Source organism: Alnus glutinosa, chromosome 3 (genome assembly GCF_958979055.1).
Source record: "Alnus glutinosa chromosome 3, dhAlnGlut1.1, whole genome shotgun sequence".
Taxonomy (NCBI): domain Eukaryota; kingdom Viridiplantae; phylum Streptophyta; class Magnoliopsida; order Fagales; family Betulaceae; genus Alnus; species Alnus glutinosa.
Window position 1 is genome coordinate 19,896,451 of NC_084888.1, and position 8,622 is coordinate 19,905,072.

Consider the following 8,622-nt stretch of genomic DNA (forward strand, 5'->3'; position numbering starts at 1 on the left):
TGCCTTGTTTTGGGGTTTTGAAAGTCATTTGCTTTGAACCTGTCTTTAACTTTAACATTGAAGTAGCAAAGGCATGAAGAAATTGCATCCCAAGCATTATGTTATTCCTGTTGATCAGTTTACTGGACCTGATTAGCATGCTAGAATATCGAGTTCTGTGATAGATATACAGTACATAGTACGTCTGCCAAATCTGTGTTCTTGAGTGAGTTCAACCATATTTAACCCCACCATCAAATACTGCTTCTTTAATATTTCTGGCACTATGATAATTTAAGCTTTACAACAAACATAGTTCACTTATTAATTAACTTATGCAATACAATTTTGCTTATGGGATGTATTTCTTTTGGAATATTTGCTCTCATTTAGAATTTCTACATTGCAATATGCATGTAAAGATTTAATTCATGAGTGAGGATGGGTGGATCTAAATTTTTTTTTTTTTAATTTTTTTTTTTAATTTTTTTTTTTTTTTTTTTTTTTTTTTTATAGTAATTTGTGGCCGCTAATAGTCTAGTATTAGCGGCCACATGTATGGCCGCTAATAATATTAGAGTAGTTTAACTATTAGCGGCCAAAAAAGTGGCCGCTAATAGTAGACTAAGAGTATTTTAACTATTAGCGGTCACAAACGTGTCCCCGCTAATAGTCTCGTATTAACGACGAATTTAGACTCAGTTAACAAAAAAATTGCGGCGGATAAAATTATTTTTAGCGGCCACCAAGTTCGCCGCTATAAAATAATTATTAGCGGCGAGTCAAAAAAGTGGCCGCTAATAGTCTTTAGCGTCGGACTATTAGCGGCCAAATTTGCTGGCCGCTAATGACGAAATTTTTTGTAGTGGGTGAAGTCTGAAGAGGTGGGACTAGACAAACTAGCCAGCCATTGGCCCTCTCAACAGTAAACTGAAACTAGTCGCTTAGCACCCCTGTTCGCTCCGAGGCCATTCAACGGACATTCCACGAGGTAAGCCCGCTAACCCTGAAGGCCAGAAGTCATTGTCTCTTGATTTATGTTGAGATTTTGAGGCCTTTATTCTTGTTGGTGTTGGCTTACCTTGGTTTAGGTTAGAAATTTGTCCTTACGAGCCCAACGAGCCGAATGCTCAATAAGGCAATCGGCTCGTCAAAAAACTGAGCTCGAGCTCGAGCTTGGACAAGAATTTCCTCTTGGAGTGCCGAGCCAAGCTTAACATTCAATACCCGTCACGAGCTTGAGCTCATGAATATTCTAAACGAGCTGAGCTTGGGCAACCACTACTCGCCCGAGCTCAGCTCGTATACATGCCTAGTTGCAACGGTAACGGTTAAATAATTACTATAACGGTAATTATTTAATGGATTTAATATGATTTATTCCACATTATGTTACATGATAAAAATGATTTTTATATTTATGTATTTCTGATTTAGATCCTTGATGGAAGGAGGAAAATTAGCTAACTAATGAATGTGAGGGGTCCTTGATCTACCTATATAATGAGCCCTATGCATCCATCTATTGGCACACTCATAAGTATAGGTCAGAAGAACTCTCTGAAATCTTTGTTTTCCAGAATTCTTGTTGTTGCAGAAAATTTTCTTCGTTTCGCTTGAACAAAGATATGACTGGAGGTATTTATAATTCCACTACTTATTTAATTTAATTAGCATCTTATTTATATTATGCTTACCCCTAGGATTAGACTATAGCGTCTACCTTCATTAAGGACACACTTCCAAGAATGAAGGGTAATAGAACAACCTTTTAATTTTTGTTTGTGAAAATAATCTCATAATCTTTTTGAAGCAATATCATGTAAAAAAAATAGAAGTAGATAAAAATGTATATACATATGTTTCAAGTACAAGTATCTTATATATACATATGATAGATGGCTTAGCAAATCTACTATAGTATCCAAAGGCATTGAAAACACTTTATGACCAAATGGTTATATTTTGGGATTTTTGCGACTAAACGGTCAAAACTTTTTAAGAGCATTAACAGCAGATTCCCAACCATTTTCCCTACTTTAGGAAAAATTTAGGGAATCAAACCACTTTTTTTTTCCCTATACAAAAACACCCTTCAGCAGCTTCCCTTTATCTTTCTCTATATATTAAAATAATATTTTTTGTCTTTTACTTTTCTTTTCTTTTTTTTCTTTTTTTAATTTCATTGCAGATTCAGAAGCATCCGCTCATATTCCAGATTCCACCTTCCTTTTCTTCTTCTTCTTCTTCTTCTTCTTTCTTTTTCTCTCTGAGACTTTTTTTTTTTTTTTTCTCTCTTCCGGTTCTCTCTCAGATTTTCTCATTTAATGATCCCCCAACTCACCCCGTCTCTTCTCTACCTAATCTCTCTCCCCCCATGCACAACCCACCTCCCAAATCAATCCAGAGCTCGAAGAGCGTTGAGAGATTAAATAGAGGAATCGGAGGACAGAGAGGGACGAGAGCTCGCCTGGGATGGCCTGGAGAGCTGGTTGGCGACGACAGAGAGGTTGGAGAGGAAGCGCAGGGCGGTAGGTGGCCGAGATCTGGCGAAAGCGCACCTGAGAGATTGAACCCAGAGAGGTCCAGGGCCGTCACGTGGCGGCGGGAGGAGTTGCACGAGTATCCATGAGGGAGGAGAGAGAGAGAGAGAGAGAGAGAGAGAGAGAGAGAGAGAGAGAGAGAGAGAGAGGCGAAGGGAAGAAGAAGAAAGAATCTTGGATATCTGCTCTAAGTTTGTTTGTTTGGGTTGTAGTGATTTTGTTTGATTTTTGGCTCTTCTCCAATGGTTCTACCGGAGAATGAGAGAGTAGAGAACATGAGAGAGAGATGCGCGAGGAGGAAGAAGAAGGGAGACAATTGGAAATCGTGAGAGGAGAGAGGAGAGAGACCGTCTTTTTTTTGGATTATAATAACCTGTTGGGAAGCTACAGTGCTTCCCAAGGATGATTATCTAAAATATGGTAACTGTTGTGGCTTGATTTTTTGTGACTTTTTTTAAATTTTTCCTATTTTAGGGAATAAAACTATTTATAGGGCATCTGTTACTAGTGCTCTAAAAAGAAAAAAATAAATGGTCAAAACACTTTAAGACCAAATTATTAAAACTGATTTTTCTTCTTCATAAAAACTCATAAAACATGTTTTAAATACCTCTAAAAAGAAATAATGTTTGTAACAAATACAATAACGCTTTCAATGAGATTGGTTTATTAGTTAAAAAATATATATAAATGAAAAAAATTAAAACAGAAACAAACAAATAATTAAAAGCATCCTCAGAAGGTAAACAAAAAGATTCAATCTTAACTTAAATTTTGATGACAGAAGTGCAAAATTATTTTCCATGCCCAACTTTACCATGCCCAACTTCACGCCTGTTCAGGCCAACTCGTTTACCAACTTCATTTATTGAGAATATTAATGGTGGAAAACTGTAGTGAATTAAGCATGAAGCGCTTTGCTGGGGGACCAACAAGGGAATCTAAGCTAGCGTTAAGCATCTCCGGGCCGGTGCTGCAAGTGTTACGTACATGCAGTACAAAGAACCTATATATATATACACACATAACATTATGTTGTGCTTAGGTTATGGAACTAATAAATACTCAAACATGCATACTAAAATTTAGGTTTTCTTTTTGTCATTTCAAAAATCAGGTACCTAAGTCTTACCCCATCAAAGCATAAAGCAAACATGCATGTACGTGTCCTCACCTGAGTATCTCCACGATTAAAAATTGATGACCCGTGCAATATAGGAAAACTACCAGCTTCACGATACAAAGGCTTCACTTCATCAAGACGTCTCCCATCAACTCTAAATCCTGCATTTATAATCCTTCTGCCTGCAGCCTGATATGGATGTTTAATTTATTCAACACAAACAATCCCAAACTTTCAAACATTAATACATTGAAAACCATAATTTCACTCTGACTTGCATGGATGCTTTTCTGCTATTGACTTATTTTTATATCAATTATTCGGTACGATCGAGTCAATTCTTTATTTTTTTCTGCTAAGCTTCATCTAATTCTATGAATTTTATGATGTTATGTTAAATTATAAATTTAATTATTTAATTTTTTTTTTTTTTTATCAAGTTTAAGTTTTTAAGATTAGTGGTGATTTAATATGCATGGTACGTATCAAAACTAAAAGTCTTAAGTTCGAACATTGACTCCGTCATTTATCTCCCATTCTAATTAAATACTATTCATGTTAAATTTCGTTTATTAAAAAAGAGTTTTAATTAACACGTAAAAAATCGTTTATAAGTTATGATTGGTCCGTATATAATTCTTATATATATAGTGCTTCCTTATTGACCAGTGAGGCAATTCCATATAGATTCATTTCAGGATTTCTTAACATGCACGAGAGACAAAACACAATTATATAACACATTTGGGTGTTCGAGTTTTTGAAATCTGAATTCAACTACAATTTACTGCATAAATTCTGAGGTAAATATGCATGCACAGGTGACAAAACACAACATATATGTTTTCTTTTTCTTCCTTCCCTATCATACAATTTGAGCATTAGCGACTTTTTATATAAAATAAGGATTATTTTTTCCTTGCCAAGTTATTGACCCATCTCTCACTCGCTTCATCGAGTTCTATGGTGCCCTAAATTGCACTGCCATATATTATGAATATTATTTTGACTTTGCTTCCTCAATCTTCCACTACTAAATTTCGAGTAGGAGAAATGTTACTCACATTTTTAAGTGCACACATTTTGACGTGAAAAATTACTATTAGATTTTAGATAGTTCACTAGCTATTAGATGGTAATATTTACTGCCACGACAAGAAGTGTGTAGCATTTCTCTTTGACACGAGGCTTTCATTTAACTTAAGGAAATTCATCAAATTCTTTTTGAGTTTTGACTATTGGCCAAATTAGACCCAAATTTTCAATTTTTCCAATGAATGAACCTCTGTTATGGCAAAATATTAAATTAATCATTCCATTTAAGTTTTCATTCAATTTTTAAAGATACTTTTTGTCAGTTGACATTTTTTCCAAATCAAACCAATAAGAGTAAGAGTAATCCTATTTAGTAGACTATTATACGATTGTCATATAACTGAAATGAGGTGCCAATTAAATTCAACTTTTAGATCAACAAGCTAGGGCTTGGTTTCTAAACAGAAAACTAAATGTCTTATTTTCAGAGGTATGTCATTCCAATCGTATAGAAGCATACAATAGCATTTCTCAACCAATAATAAGAGGCCCCCATGTGTTTTCTTTTAATTTTTATTTTTCTCATTTTTTTTTAAGAATTTATTTCTTTTTCTTGCCCATTAATAAATTAAAGAGAGAGAGAGAGAGAGAAACCGTGTAAGATTAACATTTTTCTTATATACAAATAATTTATTTTTATGTTAAAACAAACAAAAATAATTTGATCAAGAAAAACGAGGGTGAAGGTGGGGGTGGAGACCCACCTTATTCTACGAGGCTGGACCTCCACCCCTATTAGGAGGAACGGTGGATCTCATCCGTTCAAATTTAAATGCATAGATTAAATTGACAAGTCAAAGTGCAAGGGTAATATTTGTTCTTCTTCCTTAAAATAATAAAACATGGTACTTGACAATAAGTGAACAAGACTATAAGAACAACTCAAAGAATATATGGCCTCCTTTGCGTTAATTCTCTCTTTTTTTGCTTTTTTTCTTTTTACAAAAAAAATAATAATAATAAGAAATCAACACACAATTTTAAACACAAAATATTTAAAATTACTTTCACTTTTTATGTCGCATCAAAACATTTTTTTCAACTATAATAATAATAATAAATAAAAAAATACCTGAAAAAATTATCATATGTTACGACCATAGTATTTGTGTAGAAAAGATAAAGTGTGAAAGTGGCAAATAATGAAATGAAAGGTTGATAGAATGGAAGAGAGAAATGTCAAAGAAAGAGGAAGAAAAGAATTAAAAGTGAAATAGAGTTATAGATAAAATTGAACATTAAAGATAAAAATTGAGTTTCTTTGAACCACTAGATAGACACTTTTTTTTAAACGAAAGATATGAACATTTCATTGATCAAAGATCACGAACATAAAGCTCTTACATCGTAAATCATAATGTTGGGTTTTTAATATTAGAAAATTCGGTGTCAAAACTTATTTGTTTTATTCATAAAAGGAAAGAGCCAAGTGAGAAGAATATTGTAGAATATTATTCAAGAAAGGAAAGAGCCGAATGAAAATAATATTGCAGAATATTAATAAAGAAAGGAAATAGCCAACTAAGATAAATATTGCAGAATATTAATCAAGAAATGAAATAGCTTAATAAGGAGATATTGCAGAATATTTATCAAGAAAATGAAAGAGCTGTGATTTGAAAAAAAATTCTGCATAATTATTTGTTTCTAAATTTCTGGATTTTCAGCAACAAATATTTTGAAGAATATGTCTAGACACCGCTGCCTAAAAATCCATTCCTTACTTGTTTTAAGATTTTCAAATCCTATTTAAATGGGCTTCTAGGCAATGGTTCCTTAAGAATTCGTAGAGAGAACTCCAGTGTGCTAAGAGAATGTTTATTAGGCATCGTTTATATGTATCTCTCTTATAGTGTTTTATGTATTTGTTGTAACTATTCAACCGTTGAAGTCTAACCGAAGTGGAGCTTCAGTTAAGGGATCAATAGAAGAACTCTCTAGACGGGTCTGGGAGAGAGGCAGACAAGTAGGCGCTTGTTAGAATTCAAGAGAGTGATACTGCAAATGGTTGTAAGTACGAACTTCTTTTGATAATTGATTTCCTGGGTTTAGCTGCCTTGGAGTGGTTTTTCTCTTTGGTACAAAGAGTATCCACTTTGTAACTAAATATCTGTCTTAATTTCTTTTACTGCTTTATAGATTTGGTTAATTGTTTGGTTGAGATTACTTAGGAGTCTATGTTTATTTTCACATAAAGCACTGCAAAATCATAGCCATATGCTATGAGGTTACATAGTCATAGATACAAACAAAATTCTTACAATAAAGTGCTTTCTATGACTTTCATCTTCCGCTAACCCATATACAAAAATAGTTAAAGAGTATATAAGTTAAAGAGTATATAAGTTCTAGGCAGACTAGATCTAAGACAAGGGTGGTCAAATATCTTAGAAAAATTTATTTAAACCAGCCGTAAGAGATAACCCCTCACACCGAACTATCCAGACTGTGAAACATAATCTCTCACACCTAACTAATCTTTATTCCATAGATCGTTCATGAGGGCAGATCTAAAAAGAAGAAAACTCTTATTCAAAGCAAAAACACAACCAGCGACCAACAGCAGCAGCCAGGGAGGAAATGAACGGCACAACACAGAAGTCGATGGACGGATGCATAGCAGAGTGGCCAAAATTACTAATCTAGTTGGAGATTAGGAGAAATTATCTGTCACACATTGCCTTAGTTGTTTAAGTAATTAAGGGTGCATTTGACATTACAATTTCATAGACAAAAAATGTGGTTTTAAACTAAATTGCAGAAAATCAATCATTTGGAATTGTGTTTTAAAATATTGCGATTTAAAAATATATAAAATTTGTTTTTCAAATTGCATTTAAGGGGATTTTTTTTTTAAAAAAAAAAAAAAAAAAAACTAAATGCTAAACTGCGATTTTGCCAAACTCTTAACTACATTTTTAGAATCCTTATTTTTAAAATCACAAACCCAAACGGACCTAAGTTTCCTCTGACATCTTCTCTCACTTGACAAAGATATCTTTTACAATCTCATAATTTTACTTTTGTTTTGGGATACAGATGCCTCTTCAGATGGGAAGGATGCCTCTATTGAGTCTTGATCTTTTCTTAATTTTCATTTAACTCCTAATTGTTAATTACAGATACTTTTCTTGAGGGTTTTCAACTGTAAGCAATGGTCGTTTCCAAATATATCTTATTGTCAGTTCTTCTGCTTACAAATGTAAAAGTGGGTGACAAAGAAGCAAATTTTAAAAGCAAGGGTGAAAATGAGGCCACGTAAAACAATTGTGCCCTCATCCTCTCCATTCCTTCGTCTGTATTTGCAATAAATTTACCCAACCATAACTCTGTTGAGTAAAGTTAACAAATTTTTGAAAAGATGCTTATGATAATAAATATTTAAAATTTTGAGAATTAATTTACATTTTTTTATCCTTACCGCTTCGGAGTGAAAAATATAAATTACAAATTAAATTTATTTGTTCTAAACAATAGTTAAATTATTGAATGGTAATAAAAAGTGATTACTTATGATATAAAGTATAAAGAATTTGTATGGAAAAATTAAAAACAAAATTTAAAAAAAAAGTTTAATCTTGTAATGGGTTTTTTTTATTTGAATAATAATAAAAAAATTGATTGATGTGATATAAAAAGCCAAAGAAAAAAAAATGTTAGAATGATTTGAAATTCAATTTTTTCTTTTCTTTTCTTTTTAGAAGTGAAAAATAAAGAGAACCTAATATTTCTTGGTATACTGAAGTTAGGTATTCTTGGTAGGTAAATTTGTCTTTTTATGAAGAAAACTTTTAGACTCTCATTTAGCTCAAAAAAGAAAAAAAGAAAAAAAAAAAAAACAATTTTCTTAGCAAATACAATACTTCGAATAAAAATTTGGCA